Source organism: Balearica regulorum, chromosome Z (assembly GCF_011004875.1).
Source record: "Balearica regulorum gibbericeps isolate bBalReg1 chromosome Z, bBalReg1.pri, whole genome shotgun sequence".
Classification (NCBI taxonomy): domain Eukaryota; kingdom Metazoa; phylum Chordata; class Aves; order Gruiformes; family Gruidae; genus Balearica; species Balearica regulorum.
In genome coordinates, this window is record NC_046220.1 from 38,045,722 (window position 1) to 38,061,226 (window position 15,505).

Sequence of the window (15,505 nt, forward strand, 5' to 3'; positions counted from 1 at the left end):
TTTTTAGACCTGTGGAAATGTTTTACTTTTGTGCTTGCCCTGTTTAGCTTTTGCCAGCTGTAGAACCTTTATAAGCAGAAGAAAAGGAAAGATTGTCTGCAGACATACTGCAGACCAGGTGCCTCTTGTGTCCAGTCAGCCTTGGTTTGGACTACAACATCTGAAAACATCTTTTGTTGGTGATGATGATGTTTGTCTGTGCTGGTGCAGTAAATTGTCAACTTCCCTGAAACTGGAGCTGCAATAGTGGCCTGTGTGATAAAAAGATAAGATGTCCAGTAAGGCTGGAGAGTAAATAATCCTCAGTTTCCAGAGCTTTTGTAACGTGCAGTAAAGGAAAAGGACTGCTATGCTCCTACTCACTCCTGCAGTGTGGAGCTGGTTGTTCGTGCTGGAGCTCGTATGTGGGAACAGCTTCACACTGCTCTCAGCTGCTGCAGGGAGCGGGGCAGGAGGAAGGCCAATCCTTCAAGGGTGCGGCTTTAAGTCATGGCTTCAAGTTATTCTTAATTCAGGAACTGCAATTGCCTGTTCCTTGTCTTGTTCCTCCCTTCCCTGACCTCCTGTGCTGCTGTTGTTTCCTTTGAATGAAATCTTAATGATGTTGGGGCTGTAGAGTGTCACAGTTAAAAATGTATTCTTTGTCTTGTTCCACTGAAATAGCTTGCTGATTTTTTTTTTTAATTTTTATTTTTTCCTTTTTATCCCCACCATACTCTGTGTCCATTGCTGTGTGTGGGATTACTTGGCCAGGCAAGCTGTGCTTATTCTTTTCTTGTATTGCAGTGTCCTCTTTAGTGCTGAATGCAAATCCTGCTAATCAGCAAGGACCTGTTTACTGTCTAGGTAAAAAAACTGAGGCAGTTTTACACTAGCTTCCTCAAGTCCTGGTTGATGGGCAGTGTCTAGTCTGTGGGTTGAGAGTCTGAGCCGAGGCCTCTGCTCCCTGTCCTGGATGTTGTCTAAACCCAGACCTGACTGTAGTCTTGACTGCAAGAGTTGACTAATACTTGACTTTCCTGCCTGTAGACTTGCCTTACCCTCCCTCTGCTGGTGATCAGCCTTCTGCAGTTTCATGGATCTAATTGTCAAAGCCAGGCTTTTCTATACAAGTTACGTGTCGCCCTTACTAATCCAAGAGAATTGAATCTTTTTGACTACAAACAATTTGCATTATTGAAAAGGGATTTGACAATAATATACATTCTCTAAGCATTTTTGTTTGCTATTTTCCATTTAAATTTGGCAAACCAACAGCAGAAACAATCCCATGCTCTTCTGTGGTACTCCGCAGCTCTGAAGACCTCTTTGAAAAACAGGATTTGTGTTTTGGTCACATCTTCTAGCTTGCTGCAGTAACACATTGAAGTGTTTGCTTCATCTGCTTTAATAGATCACTTTAAGATCTTGTAATCTTATTTATCTCAAATTTCACAGTTACTGAGGGCAAGGAATGGAGGACTACAGGATTTTTATTTTATGAGTCTTTCACCTGAGAAACATTGTCCAGCTCTGGATTTTGTAGTGCCTTTGTCCTGCCTGGGCAGTGAGGTGATCCAGATGATCATGCCTTTATTGCTTTTAATTGTGTGTCTTTGCCTGTTGAAACAGCAGGTGTCCCTGAATAGGCCACACATGCTACTGTCTGAGAGACAGGGCATCTTGTTGCTTGTTGGTCTTAAAATTTATTACTCATCCAGGAGTCAAAATGGTGAAACAGGACCCTGTGTAGCAGTGGGAGAGAGTTGCCCACCTGGCCCTTGGCTCTTCTGGCAGCATGGGAGGCAGTGTAGGGGCTGGCATGGGCCCCTGGCTTGCACCTGCGTCTCTCACTTATCAGAAGTGTGTGGAGATGGGTTTATTTACAGCACAGGGGAAGTCTGAGGATGCCATTTTAGCTGCAGCTCCTCAGGAAGGAGATACCCCACCACTTCGGCTGCTTCTCTTAATGTGTGTTACACTGATGAGTTGAGAAGAAGATTGACGATACCCGATCTTGCAAGGTGGTGGCAGAATTTGATCGTTGCTGCTGCTGTGATACTCTTGTATGCAGTGCAGTGTTAGTCTGCTTGATTTTTGCATATTTCTGCAAGCCGTTAAAGACCAGATAGGGTGATACTGTGAGAACAGGCACTTTTTCAAGCCTGCCTGCATTCATACCCGTAAGACTAGAACTGTAATGTCTCTGCTGATGGTGTTTTCTAACCTTGCTTGTAAATACTGAAAGTACAGTGACACAGCCCTATGGCAGGCGTGGATTGTTGGGTGCAGTTGGGAGAGCCCTGTGGTGGCAGAGGAGTGGCTGCTAGGATGAGGTGGCCCTGTGATGCGTGGAGGAGGACCGCAAGCAGCAGGGAGATCCTCACAGGCTGTGCCACCAACTTCTCAGCCCTTTAAAGAGCCAGAAATATAATGTTTATTAAACTCGTTTTCCCTCCTGAAAACTTATGAAGTGGCTTAGATGTAGGAGAAATCTATTTGCTGACTGACATAAGCCTTAAGGTGTTTAATCAGAAATTGGTGCAAACTGTGTGTGGTGCAGACTTTCACTGAAAGGTGAAAATTACAGTTTTTACAAGGGACATGAAAATCCTTATTACAGTGCTGTGGATCTCAGTAGGCAGTCCTCTTGCCTTCTTTCTATTGGAGTTGCTGAAATTGTCTTCCTGACAAGTAAAATTTTTTTGTGTTTTGAACTGTTGTTCCTGTGTTCTACCAAGACGACCCTTTCCTTGAGTCCATCATGACAGTCCTCTTGGCTTATTGAGCCTGACTTTCACTAGGAGCCTTTGCGCACTACAGGAGCTGGTGGGGCTCTGTGCTGAGCTGCTGTTTTCCCAGGCATGATCACCTTCTCCTAGTTTTGCAGTTACTGTGTCCTTTAGAATTGAAGCAGTTGATCCCAGGCTTTTGCACTCTTTCTTAGGCATGGAACTGACAACTGCACTGGCCCATGTCAGGGAAGGTTAAATGTAACGTATGTCTGAGAGCTGGAAAAGTACCAAAGCATAGGGTATGGGCAGGAGATAAATGCTATTGAGAAGTTCTGGGCCTTGGATGGAAAGACCCATCACTCATGGAGCAGTCTGAGAGACTATTAGTCAGTAGCTCATCTTTGCCAGGATCTGACCAGATTGTCTTTAGGGCACATTTTCTCTGGAAGTGTTCTGTGAAAACTCACTCAGACAGAAAGGACCGCTGTAGGAAATCCTGCAAAAAAATCCTGTAGTAGGGAGAATGAAACAACACATTTTCATACCCTGAGAAGCAGCAGGAGATAGATCTTTGGTTCCCTGTACATCAGGAGTGGTGTAGTGAACTTAGGTGCACGGCAAGAAGATGAAGCATCTCATATGCATTACAGCAGTGATATAAATAAACCTAATGTTTTAGCATTCTACTAGTTTGTCATTGTCATCAGAAGGTTAATTTTGAGCAGTACTTTCAAATGTTAACATTGGAGTTCCTCATTTCATGCTATCAAAAAGACAAGGGCATTTTTACTGCTGAAGAGTGATGTCAGTTCATATCATCCAAGACGACCCGCAGTGTGACAGTGTTTTGCTATAGATGTCTTGAGGGAGGGGTCAACTGTAGTGAAATTGCATAACCGTTGGCTGTCACATAAACATTGGATGTGCCACCAGTCTTTCAAAGCATGTTAGAATTTAGAAAACTTTAACCTATTCAGATATTTTTAAAGTGCCATGGCTCAAAAGAGCTAACGGTAAAATGGGTGATACCCACCATGTTAGAAAGATAGAGAAGCTGTTTGAGCATAGCTACTCAGGTACCTGTATTTTTTCTACAGAATGACAATTAGTTGTGGGCTTTTTCCAGAGGGGAGTCATGGAAGTTTTGGGGTCAATAAGGAGCAGCTTGTGTAATGCCTTGAGGTGTCCGGTCGGCTGACCTTGCCGGTGGATTTCTCAGGCCATTGCATCACAAACTGTAGCACAGTTTCTTGGGTGTCACTGAACAGTGAATCCGTTGTTAAAGATGATAAGCGTTTTTGCAAGAAGTAATACGTCTGTAGCCTTTAAGAACAAAGAAGCTTAAATGAAGCTTGCTATTTAAAATCTGCCATGAGTGAGGACCATCAGCAAACAGTCCGACAGGAGATAGGTTTCTTAGCAACAAAAATAATGAAAACTGTCATTCAGTCTTTAATTGTAGAAGAGCAGTAGCAAACAGCTAATAAGTGGTCATTAATGTGAAGTAGTGATAATCAACTTGTAGTCTATATATTCCTGGGTACCATGGATGACTTCTAAGAGATCTGCAAAAGCTACTTAAGAAAAGCAAGGCTTAAATTGTCAGTGCAAATCTGGACATTCTGTAGGAAACTTGAAGATTAGTGTTTTTCAAGTTCTCAAAAAAAAAAAAAGGTCTAGACTTAAAGAAGTATAAATAATAGCTTGCTGGAAAGAAGACTGTATGTGAGAAGTTCCTCTGTTCATAAATAAATAACATTACCTAGCTAAGCTCACATTTTAATACTGGGTCATTCTCTTGCTTTGCTGTTATATATACTCCTACAGTAGTTTAAAGCTAATATTCCAATTAGACAAACTTGGGGGAAGCATCAAGGGAGAGTGAGAAGGAAACTAATGCTTAGTAACAATCATTGTTTTATTTCTGCCCTTATTAAAAAAAAAAAAAAGAATCCAAATAACAACATAAAGCAAACCAGCAAGCTGTTAGCAAATGAGCTGCATTACAACTGAAATTTAAATTTAGGAAACTAGTATATCCACAGAGAACTTTGAACTTAAGAGTTGAGTTGTTTTGAATTAATATGGAATGATGATATTTTTAATGGAAATGGCCCATTTATTTTACAGGATGTATGGGGACTTTGATTTGTTTCTTGCTCTATTAAGCGTGCTTTGAAAGCAAAGGATATTTTGCAATGCAGAATGACACTTGGAGTATAGACAATGACAGTATCTTTTTGAGTCCTGTCTCTGCCTGTTCTGGGTCATGCAGCAGGAAAAAGGATATAGCTGTCTCAAGGATGTTCTCCTTTGTGTATCTTTTGGTGGTGTGATACATGGTAGCTGCCAACTTCGGAAGATTATAGAGCGATACACGGAAGCAGCTAGCAGCTTGAGCACCTCTACAGAATCTGGTTCACAAATAACATTAATTGCCATCAAATTCTCTGACGCATCTCTCTAGGCTGGGATTAATTTTGCATATGGCTGGTCTTAACCTTATTTTTCTACTGTGATATTTGAAAAGTGAAAGCTGTGTGTAGTCTGGGGTGAGGAATCTCTGGTTTGAGATAAGATGTGGATGGCTGCTGCTACATTTGGAGGTCAGCTTCGCAGAGGAAGGCTTTGTGTTTCACTATTGAGCTCTAAACCTTGAAGGAAGCACATAAACCTCGTTTTGCCTCTAATACCTTCATACAATTTTACAGTTCTGCTTTTCTGTAATACTAAACCCCTGAAATTTAGCATTCAAGGGCTGGAAACTTGCAGTAATTATCTGTTTCATCAAGAAACTTTGAGGCAGAACCTCTGTAGTATGCAGCTCTCAGATCTATCTTTCCCTTTCATAATGTCTTTAATGATAGTGCAAACAAGATTCTTAAAAGTTAATCATCAAGTGTAATAATGACTCTTTCTGCTACATTTCATTTGGCATAAGAAAAAACTCATTTTAGGCTTGGCAGGAGTTAAAATCCCAATAATGCTCATGAGAATGTTCTGCAAGCAAAGCTTCTGTTAATCCTGTTCCTGACATGCTCACACATCATTTAATGTGAAATCTGAGGCATTTATACTGAAAGATCTGCACCTGTGTTTTTTGAATGTACAGAAAGCAGTAATGTGGGCACAAACTGATATCCAGTTACTAGCTAAAGGTCAAAATTACCTTTGCATTGTTAATATCAACACAAGGGTTGTATTGAGGCAGGAGCAGGTATGATTGATGCTCTGCAACCTCATAGAGTGAATGTAGCAACATGTGATAAATTGCTGCATTTGCATAAGTTCTCCCAAAGTCAGAGTTGTTTTTTCAAACTCCAGAGTTAGTCATTGCTAACTGAGTTGTTGCTAACCAAATTCTGCAATGAAATGTCTATGTTTAACAAGTTTGATTCTGCACAAACTTTTTTGTAGTTGCTGGTATGTATAATGTCTCTGTATATCTTACAGAAGTGTGCAGACTCCCTGGCTGTACAGTGTTAGTTTAAAAAATAGTGAAGGTTAGTGAGCGACAGTGTAGTAATCTGATGATGATTAGTAAAATCCATGCCTATGCTATCTGTGAAAAGCTGTAGCAGCTTTTTTCAAAAGTACGGTTGTGTTACTTCTCAGCATAAAAAATGCCAGAGTTGGTAGATGTTTTAACATGGAAAAAAAGAGCAACTCTCTTCTGAGCTAGCATAGCCTTAAACACAGCAAAAGCCCAAACCTTTTAAAGTGCTTGCCACAGAGGCTGTTTGCATTAGGTGTTTTTATTATGGTGAAATGATTTCTTAAATTTTAAGGCTACTTTACTGCATTTCCATGGTGCTTGCCAAGAAAACATGAGTTGCAGTCTGCTATTGGAGATTAAACTCCTGTCAAGATCTTGGGTATTTAAAATGACCTTTGCAGTGTGGTGCGAGTTCTGGATTTTGAACCTAAACCTGGTATATCCTGATTTGCATGGGGTAGGTTGGGACATGGATTTGTCCCATGGTACGTGCTCTTTGCCAGTCCTTCAGAGGCAGCTGAGTATCTTGCATATGCAAATAACTGTAAGGGTAACACCCTTGTGGCCACGGTTTAGCTGATGAGAAGGAATTGTAGTTTGTTACTCACCACTGGCAGAATAAAGTAAATTGTTTTTATAATGATGTTGCAGCAGGAAAAGAGCAACATTTACTGTCAGGGACATAGCCCTACCCTCGGGTAGTTCTGAGTTTTGTCTTTTCAAGGTCTGTTGCAGCAAGCAGTCCTGTAGAAAGCTCAGTCCCCTGGCTGGTGCTGTGCAGCATCAGAGGGGAGAGCTGCATCGTGTCCATCACAGGCCTAATCCCAGATAGCACTCAGTCCTTCAGGGTTTTGTTTTTCAGGCCAGGATCCTTCATCTCTTCCTTGCATTTTCTTACATTGGCCCTGAGGTGAGGCTGGGAGGACTCTGAGTGAGTGTAGCATTTACTGGGCTTCCCACTCAGTTTTTCTTTTTTCTGAGGAAGGCTCAGACTTAATGTCTCCAATGGTGTTGTACATACATTTCATCCGACACAAGCTAGCACTGCTACTGAAAGGAGCATTGTGGATGGATTTGAACTGCCCTGACCCTTCTCTTCTCCAAAGTAGGTTTTAACCTGTGGAAGTTGATCAGTCGACTTCCATAATTGGTTGCACAGTGACACAAGTTTGAGCTGGGAGGTGGAGATGGATGGAGACCAGGGGACACAGGTAGGCAGGACAACTTAAATAAGCAGGCTGGACCCTTGGTAACTATACAGGGGAGGAGCAGTTACCTAGCTTGTTTCCACCATCCCTATTTTGGGGATCCACGGTATGATTTTTTTTAAGCCATTCACCCTGGCACATTGCTAAATTTCTGATGTGTCTTAAAACTAAGATGTTCGCATAATTTCTTATCAGTGCACAGTTGCTTTCTAGGACCCATGAAGCCTAAATGTGCTCTAATTAAATAAGAATATGGATAGAAGAGTGGGTTACCACATACGACAAGTGGAATACTGCAGGGGAAAGAGGAAAACAGCAGTGACCTGGTGACAGGCCAGATGTGAGACCTGAGCATGTCAAACTCTGCTTATGTCAGTGCAGGGAAAACTGCATTGCTGCCTGGTGCTCTTGATGCTGTACTTGAAAATAAAACTTGACATTTGATGTCCAAGGGTCTGGTATCAAAGAATGGGAATGGAAGGTAAAAAGATGATGTTTCTAATTTTTTTCATTAATAAGGGGATGAGCAGACCTGAGGGAAATGATCAATTTTAGTGGTTTTTTTGTTGTTGTTAATCTTTAAACTACAGCAGGTTCTCAGTGGAAATAAATTTGGAAACTCAACTGGTTTTAGCTTGAGAAGGTTCCCTGTAAAACTTCCATTCCATGATGCATCCTAGTAGCACCTGCATGGAGGCACTGGCTTCAGCTCGGTATTTATGAAAGAGAATTGACAGCACTTGTGCTTTAAGTAGCTGCCATACAAATGGCATTCTTACTCAAGAAAAAAAACCCTGGCATTTCAAAAGAGGGCTTTACCGCACCACCTTCGACAGGTGTACATGCCCAATGCAGGGAAAAATGCACAGCTTTTACTGTTTAACCAGCACGATTCACGTCAAATGCAAAGCTGGTTGTGTTTAGTGGGCCACAGAAGCAGCTCTGTGGAGTGACAGGTGAAGTGCTGGGAGCAGCAACACTGCTATCTCTTCACTGCATCCAAAACTGAAAACTCAAAATTATTATTGCAGATCCATTTGCCAGTTGGATGTTGTAGTTCTTTGTCCCAAATGAAACTGGGAATGTGATACAGGATGATTCAGGAATGTGTGAATTTCCTGCTGTCCATTCTGCTTGTTTTGCTATTGAGTGGGCCTGTTTTTAATGTGATATGAAGTATCAGCCTAACCAGTCTAATGACATTCTTGTTTGTTATCACTTTGTGCAATTGGACATGAGAGAGAGAGAGAGATAGTTTTAAAGGGGTGTGTGTGATAAGGGACTTGTAATGCATGATCAGTAAGATACGGATATTGGGAAGCATAACAAATTTTACCTGTGTTCATAAGTCAGATATCCTTACATAACTTGTAAAGCTTGAGGAAATCCCTTTTTATAGCTTTTGGGGTTTTTTGGACATGAACAGTTTTGTTTTGTTTTAACAAAAAAATGGGTAAATTCCACCTGTGAACTTTAATTGTTTTTTAATAATAAATACTGCTGCAAGGTTCAACTTCTGAATTCCATATAGCCAAACACAGTGAAGTTTTGTTTTTGTTATTTCTCCACTGTTTTTGTTATTTCTCCACTGTTTTGAATAACTTGGTTCAAATCCCCTATTTCAGCAACCTCACGCAACTCCCTCTGAGATGCTGTGTTGTGACTTACACAACCAGGGAGCTGACTCTCTGGCTTTTTGAACTGAAGTCACCTGTTTTCTCAGCACAGAAGCTTTTACTCAGGACGGACAGGTAACCTCTGCCAAGGCTTCTCTTCAGTAAGTTGGAAAAAGTTGTGCTGTGCAGGGTGGAGGAGGGCTGTTTTTAAATCTCATGTGCTGAGAGGAAAATTACTCTTTCTTTTCCTCTCCCTTCTCCTAATGCTAATTCATTTTAGGAGGGTAAAAAAAAAAAAAGAAAAAGGAAGACAGTGAGTTGGACATGCTTTTAAGGTTCATTTAAAAGCTGCCTTAGCATTTTGCCTTCTTGCTGTAGGTGCCCCTGAGCAATGCACAGTGTGTAGGGGTATGTACAGCTTAATTTAGTTGGATGTTTTCACTGGGCAAACTGGCTGAGGGTGTTCTGGTACTGAAAACCTCTGCTGTGTGGACAAGGTGGCTTTTGTATTTACATCCTCTGAGAGTCAAGAAACTTCAGGGTCTGGCACCTGTCAGTAACTGATGTAATTTGTTAAACTGTCTTGAAAGCTTGAAGAGCATGAATCTGTTACTGAATAACAAGGTTTTTCTACAGCATCATGATGGTAAAATACTCTGGGTTTTATGCATTAAAGACCCACTTCCATGTCTTCTCATTGCCTGCATTATTTGGAAGAGGCCATGCATTTCTTAAGGCAAGAGAGAGAAAGATATCAAGACAGCATTGAAAAATGCTAAATATGGAATGCTGTGAAGTAACAACTGTGTGTTTTGTAATCTCAGTGTTCAGATAACTCTTTTGAATATATTTAGACTATTACCTGTGAAGAGTGGGAAGTGGAGTTTTTGTGAAGAATCAGAGATAGTCAAAAAAGGAAATGCTGGAGTAATAAATTGTTGAAAAGCAACAAAAGGTGCTATCTGAAAGTGACAAAAGATGTGATCTAAGCTCTTAAGAAGTTAGGTGGTGTAATACAGCATGTTGATTTTAGCTTTAGCTTTTCTGGGTTGCTGTATTGTCATAGGGAATATAGAAATACAGGATATTCATTCACTTCTCTTTTTAATATTATGAGGTGTTTCCACGTAATTGGCAGCTGATACTCTTTTAGGTAAAACATCTCTGTGTAGCAAAGCTTGTAGTACAGGCTTCCTGGTTGTTGGGTGGTTTTTGTTTTTTTTTTAACTCTTGACTTTCTTGTAGTGTGCTTCATTCATTTTGTTAAAGAACATTAACCAAAAATACAGGCAGAATTTAAACTTTTGTTTTTTGTTATTTTTTATTGAATACTTAGAGTAAGATTTGGAGGCTCATCTGCTGTTCCTTGTTCAGGTTTTAGCACCAGCAAATAATTCTCTGGATTACTCCTTTTCTGATAGAAGGAGGAGGAGACCTTGTAGGATAATAAGGGATGATGCTTGTGTGGTGTGAAGAGAGGCAATGATCTCCTTCGTACTGACCTTGTCGAAGTAAAAATGTGTTGAATATGAGGATGCTCCCAATGACCTCTGCTTCTCAGAGACTCTGTTGTTTATTGGCCACATAAAATACTCTAATGCAGCCTCTGAAAGAGCGTTTGCTTCCTTAAGCAAATGCACTCTGTTATGAGTACAAATAAATATTACATGTCCTCAAAGCAGTCATTTAAAAAGTTCAATCTGAAGCCAAAGTGCTGGTATTTGCTATTTTCTTTGTGCAGTTGTGCACCCTCCTTTCTCTTCTCCAGCGCTTTGTGGCTCTTGGTCTCACACAGTTGGTAGTGCTAGTGTCCTCTGGCTTTATTAGAATTTGATTCAGAACCGCTACCATGTTTTTGGTTAAAATTATATTATTTCTATAATAATGCAAGTATTTGTAAAATATTTTAACTGTAGGAAAGCTAGAGTTGTGAAATACACTCAGATCCTTTCCTGAAGAGGGGTAGCATGCATAGATAATACCATGAATGCTCCCATCCAGTTCTGTGGAAGTCAGGTTGCTTAATTACAGTTTCTCTTAACATCCTTAAAAATGGAGGAACTCTGCTGTCAGCAGTAGCTGGCCCAACCTCAGTATTTGTGTTTTGTCATTGGGACACAGGAGAGATTCATGGCAATCCTGGCCTCTCTGCTTCCAGGATAGTCTTTATGTTGTTCTTGGCTTTTTAGAGGGTGCTTGTGAGATCTGAGCATCAGGTTGATGGGGGAATTGAAAGCTGAAGATCCCAGTCCCATTTGGGCTAAATTAAAATGACTGAGACATAAGAGGGCTCTTCTGCTTTGTTGTTCCAAAACGTGGTTTAGCACGAGCCTCTGCTGCAGGTTAAAGCTTCTGTACATAAAGTCAGGCCCAAGTCAACCCTATCTTTCTTTTAATGTAATGTTTAGAAAAAGTTGGGGGCCAGTAAATGGTTATGTGAAATAAAGATTTTTTTTTTTTTTTTTAGGAAAAGTGAAGCTTCACAAGTCGGAAGGGGGAAAAACATTTGAGGCTTTGCTCTGTAAATCCTGTAGTGTGTTTATTACTTGACTTTTTTCACCCCAATGTCTTGCATAGATGATTAGCAGGTATGATCGGTCCCATCGAGAGAGGGTGGGAGGTATGGAAATTGCTGCAGTCAGCAACAGCAACATTTTGATATGTCAAATACCCAATTATCAAATTAAATTTGGGTATTTAATTATTAAAGTGCTGGTAATATGCACAGTTCTCGAATTTTGTAGTCTAGCCTACCTTTTCATGTAATTGCTTCATTTTAAGACTCTAAAACCACACATAGCATTCACAGGAAGGTTTTTAGCACGCTGTCTGTGGGCAGCATACGCAGCAGCCTTAGTTATTCATAGCTGTATGTCGGCTTTACCTGTGGCTTCCGTACAACCATTTAAGATAGCTTTACTGAGAAAGCACATACAGGTTGTGGCCAGCTTGAGGTGCGGGTAGCAAGTATGCCTCTATTTGCAGTCATCAAGGTATGGGTCTGGAAATTGTATTTTGGTAAGGTCAGTGAATAGTACTGTAATAATACAAACGTTCTTAAACTTAAAATTTGCCTCCATGGTCTCTCCAAGAGTTCTCTCAGTAATTCATATTCATTTATAAGCTAGTTTTCTTCTGTATTTCCTTTCTCCTTCTCATTTAGAATCCCTAGGACCTGGTTACAGCAGACGTATGCTTGAATAGAGGATTAAAGAAATGCTTCTGATATGGATGGTAATTGATGTGCAGAAGGAAGGAGTACAAGTTGTGTGTTGGGTCTTTTTTTTTGGTGGGTTTTTTTAAATACAAGTAGGCTTTGACAGCTAGAAGTACCTTGTAATAGATTAATGTGCTTTGGAATTTGACAGAATGAAGTCCTCGAATAAATAAATATATGCAAACACACATATATGAAGGATTGTGGCTCTCTCATGAAAAATTTCTGTAAGATGACTATCATGTTATTCTACATAATATATTCCAGGGTGTCTTTCATTTATAATCCAGTAGGTGTTTTCTTTAATCTTTGAGGATTTAGTCACAGTTGTCAAAATAATGAGCTTTTTGTGGTGTAATTTTTTGTTGTCCCTGTACCGTCCCCCCCAAGCTCAAGTAATTGTTACATGAAGAAACAGGGCTTTTTTCCCCTTAAGTTTACACTGAAATATGGTTTTCAGTCTTAAAACCCAACAGCGTTCAAGGTTTGTTAGGGAACTCCTGCAGTGCCTGCTTTAAAGGATCACCTGTGAGGCTTGGGTCAAACAAGAGGACCCAATGGGTGCCTGCAAACATAGATGTTAATTTCATATTCAAAGTCCTGGTTGGATTAAAGGGTTTAATTATGTCATAGCTTTTGGCAAGCTGTGAGTAGTTACTCATGTGCATAGCATGACTACAGGTGTAGTCCAGACAGGCAGCCAGCAGCAGCATGATCAAAGGAGGAGAATTGGCCCCTGCCTGCAAACCACCCTTCACCTGAGTCTGGCCACCTTCACACCCAACCCATGTCTGTGGGCTTCTCTGCCGGAAACACTGATGGTTAGTGCCCCGTTCTCAAGGGACAGACTGAGGAAGGGTGCACTGCTCTTGGGAGCTGAGTTCTGGAGCAGAGGTGCCTCAACTTCAAAGTCTTTGTGGCTCTTCTCCTCCCCCCTGCCTCTGTGGAGATTCAGGGGGGCTGGCTGAGGGCTGGCCTGGGCTCCAGCCACCTGTCCACCTGGCTTTTGGGTCCCCAGTGGCCTCAGACCCTAGCTCAGAAACCTGGAGCCACTTGTGGAGATGTGGAAATCTCTATGACAGGCCATTTGGAGAGCTAGTGAAGTCTGCAGGTCAGCTAATTTGCTGCAAGGGTTTTTATGGGAAGTTTCACACCTACTGTAGCTATTTATTTAGATGCAAGTGCTTCATTATAATGAAAGTGCTCATACAAGCCACAGGCTGCTAGAAATCCTTTCTCAGCAGAGGCAAAAGAGAATTTTCTTTTCCCTGTAAGGTACCTAAAATGGATGATTATACTTTTGTTTGCTCTGTAAGTAGTTAGGAAACACGCTAGGATCTGAAACCTCTGGGTATCTTGTTGAAAAGTCATTGTGGGGAGAGTCAAGAGTAGATTCCCCTCTCTGTAACGCAAAAGATCAAAAAGATTTTGAAAATACTTTTTTTAAGCAAAAGTGGGTTTGATGTACCTGTTTGATACCTGCTACCATACTGGCAGCCACAAAACATGCTCTGTTGAAGGACAGGGCAGATACTGTGCCTTTGGAAAGACCCTGTACAGACTCTCCCTTTCCTTAGAGACCTGCAATATTGGCCTTTTTCTTGTAATTTTGTCTGGCCTGTTTCTTTTGGGGCCTTCTGTCTTGTGAGTCTTTCGTATAATCTTCTGAATCAAGAATGAAGCCTTCAGATGTGCAGTGGAGATTTTTTTAGGTTCATTCTCTTCACATTTGCATCTGTGGAAACCCTCTCACTGTTGACTTCAGTGAAATCCAGATCAGACCCACGGTGGCTTGCATTTAAAAAACACTATCCCTTCAGGTAGCCCACACCCTTCTAAAAGTAGTTGGGTGAACAGTAGGAAGTATATATGCTAAATACAAGCTGATGTAACAGTATTTAAGTCTGCATATTTAAAGGTATGTTACCTAGAATAGTGTTTGGATAAATGCACTGTGCACCCTGTTTTGATTGCTTTGGAGTGGCACACTGTTCTCCTTTGATTACAGCAAAATAAATTTGAACATGCAAGGATTCGTCATAAATATCCAGATATTCTTGTTCTAAGCTTGTGCATAATGTCGTCGTTCAGTAATGCAGGAGAGTGTTAGAACTGTTTTATGTGGATTTAGTAAAGATAATTGTGGGGCTGGCTGGTGTCTAACCTTTCTGAGCTCTGTTTGTATGTCCTGTACAAGCATAAGAGGTCCCAGACTCTTACCAGGGTCGATAATTGCTACTGCAATGCAAATGTGGATAATTTTGTACTGAGTGGTTCCCAGCCAGCTTGGGATAGAGGAAACAAATTACTGAGTTTGAAAAGGGCTGGTGTGTATGCTTTTTATCAGGACTGCTTAACAGGGGTTTTTTTTGTGTTAAGTGGAGCATCAGGGTCATGGCTCATTGGATGCAAATGTATTGGTTCTGGTTTCTGTCAGAAACTATCTGTCCTGGTAATCTGTGAAATAAAAGCCAAACTTTCAGGGGAGGATTTATTATAATTCCCATAACAAAACTTGCCTTTTGGATTTATGTGGTAATGATATCAAACCCCGTTTCTTATCTCTTTGCAGAAAGAACGTGTTTCTGACAACTCTCCAGCTCCAGGAGTGTGCAGGAGACTCCAAGGGGTGGCAGGTAGGTACAGTGAAACTAGGAGTACCCCCTTGCAGCAAGGGGGCTGTGGTGGATTCATGGTGGCAGTGTTACAGGTGCCTTTGTTAGTAAAACAAATAAATACACTGCAAGACTAGTGACTTAATTCATGCGGAAAAACACAAATATGGATTTAATTATAAGCTCTATTTATTACTTTGTTTTTCTTCAAGACCAGAATAAACTTATCTAGAAAAGGGACTTTTTTCACTCAGGGAACGTACTGTATATTTACCTGTGCGTTAGTTACCACTGAAAGGTCATGTTCAGGATTGCAGCCCTCATGTGTTACCCAGTTTGTGTGTGAGGGGGTACTGGGGTTGCTTTGCAGAGACGTTTGTATCTTTGAAAGTGTTGCTGGACACCTAAGATAAGTGTGCTTTTTAAAAATAACAACCAAACTCTGTCTATTGATTTTGACACGCAGGTACTTTAGCGAGTGTTGTTAGCTGCCAGTAGGCATCTTGAGATAACTTTGACTGACTCAGTCCTATGAGCCTGAGAAGAAACAAGGAAGAATCTGAGCAATATTTTGTATTGTGTATTGTGTGTTTAAGTGGTAGGGGAAGATGGAATTTCAGGGACTTTATTTCTTGGTCA

The 15,505-nt window shown here is 40.9% G+C and overlaps 1 protein-coding gene across 9 annotated transcripts in view; it reads left to right on the forward strand.

Moving 5' to 3' along the window:
- The window catches only part of SEMA4D (semaphorin 4D), a 99,927-nt gene that overhangs the window by 42,014 nt on the left and 42,408 nt on the right, over positions 1 to 15,505 (forward strand). For 8 of the 9 annotated variants that reach the window (XM_075740534.1, XM_075740527.1, XM_075740529.1 and 5 more), the window contains exon 2: positions 14,824 to 14,887. The exons of the other annotated variant lie outside the window; for it this stretch is intronic. The gene's annotated coding sequence lies outside the window, so the exon portion shown is untranslated. The remainder of the gene's footprint in view (positions 1 to 14,823; positions 14,888 to 15,505) is intronic. 9 annotated transcript variants of the gene reach the window in all.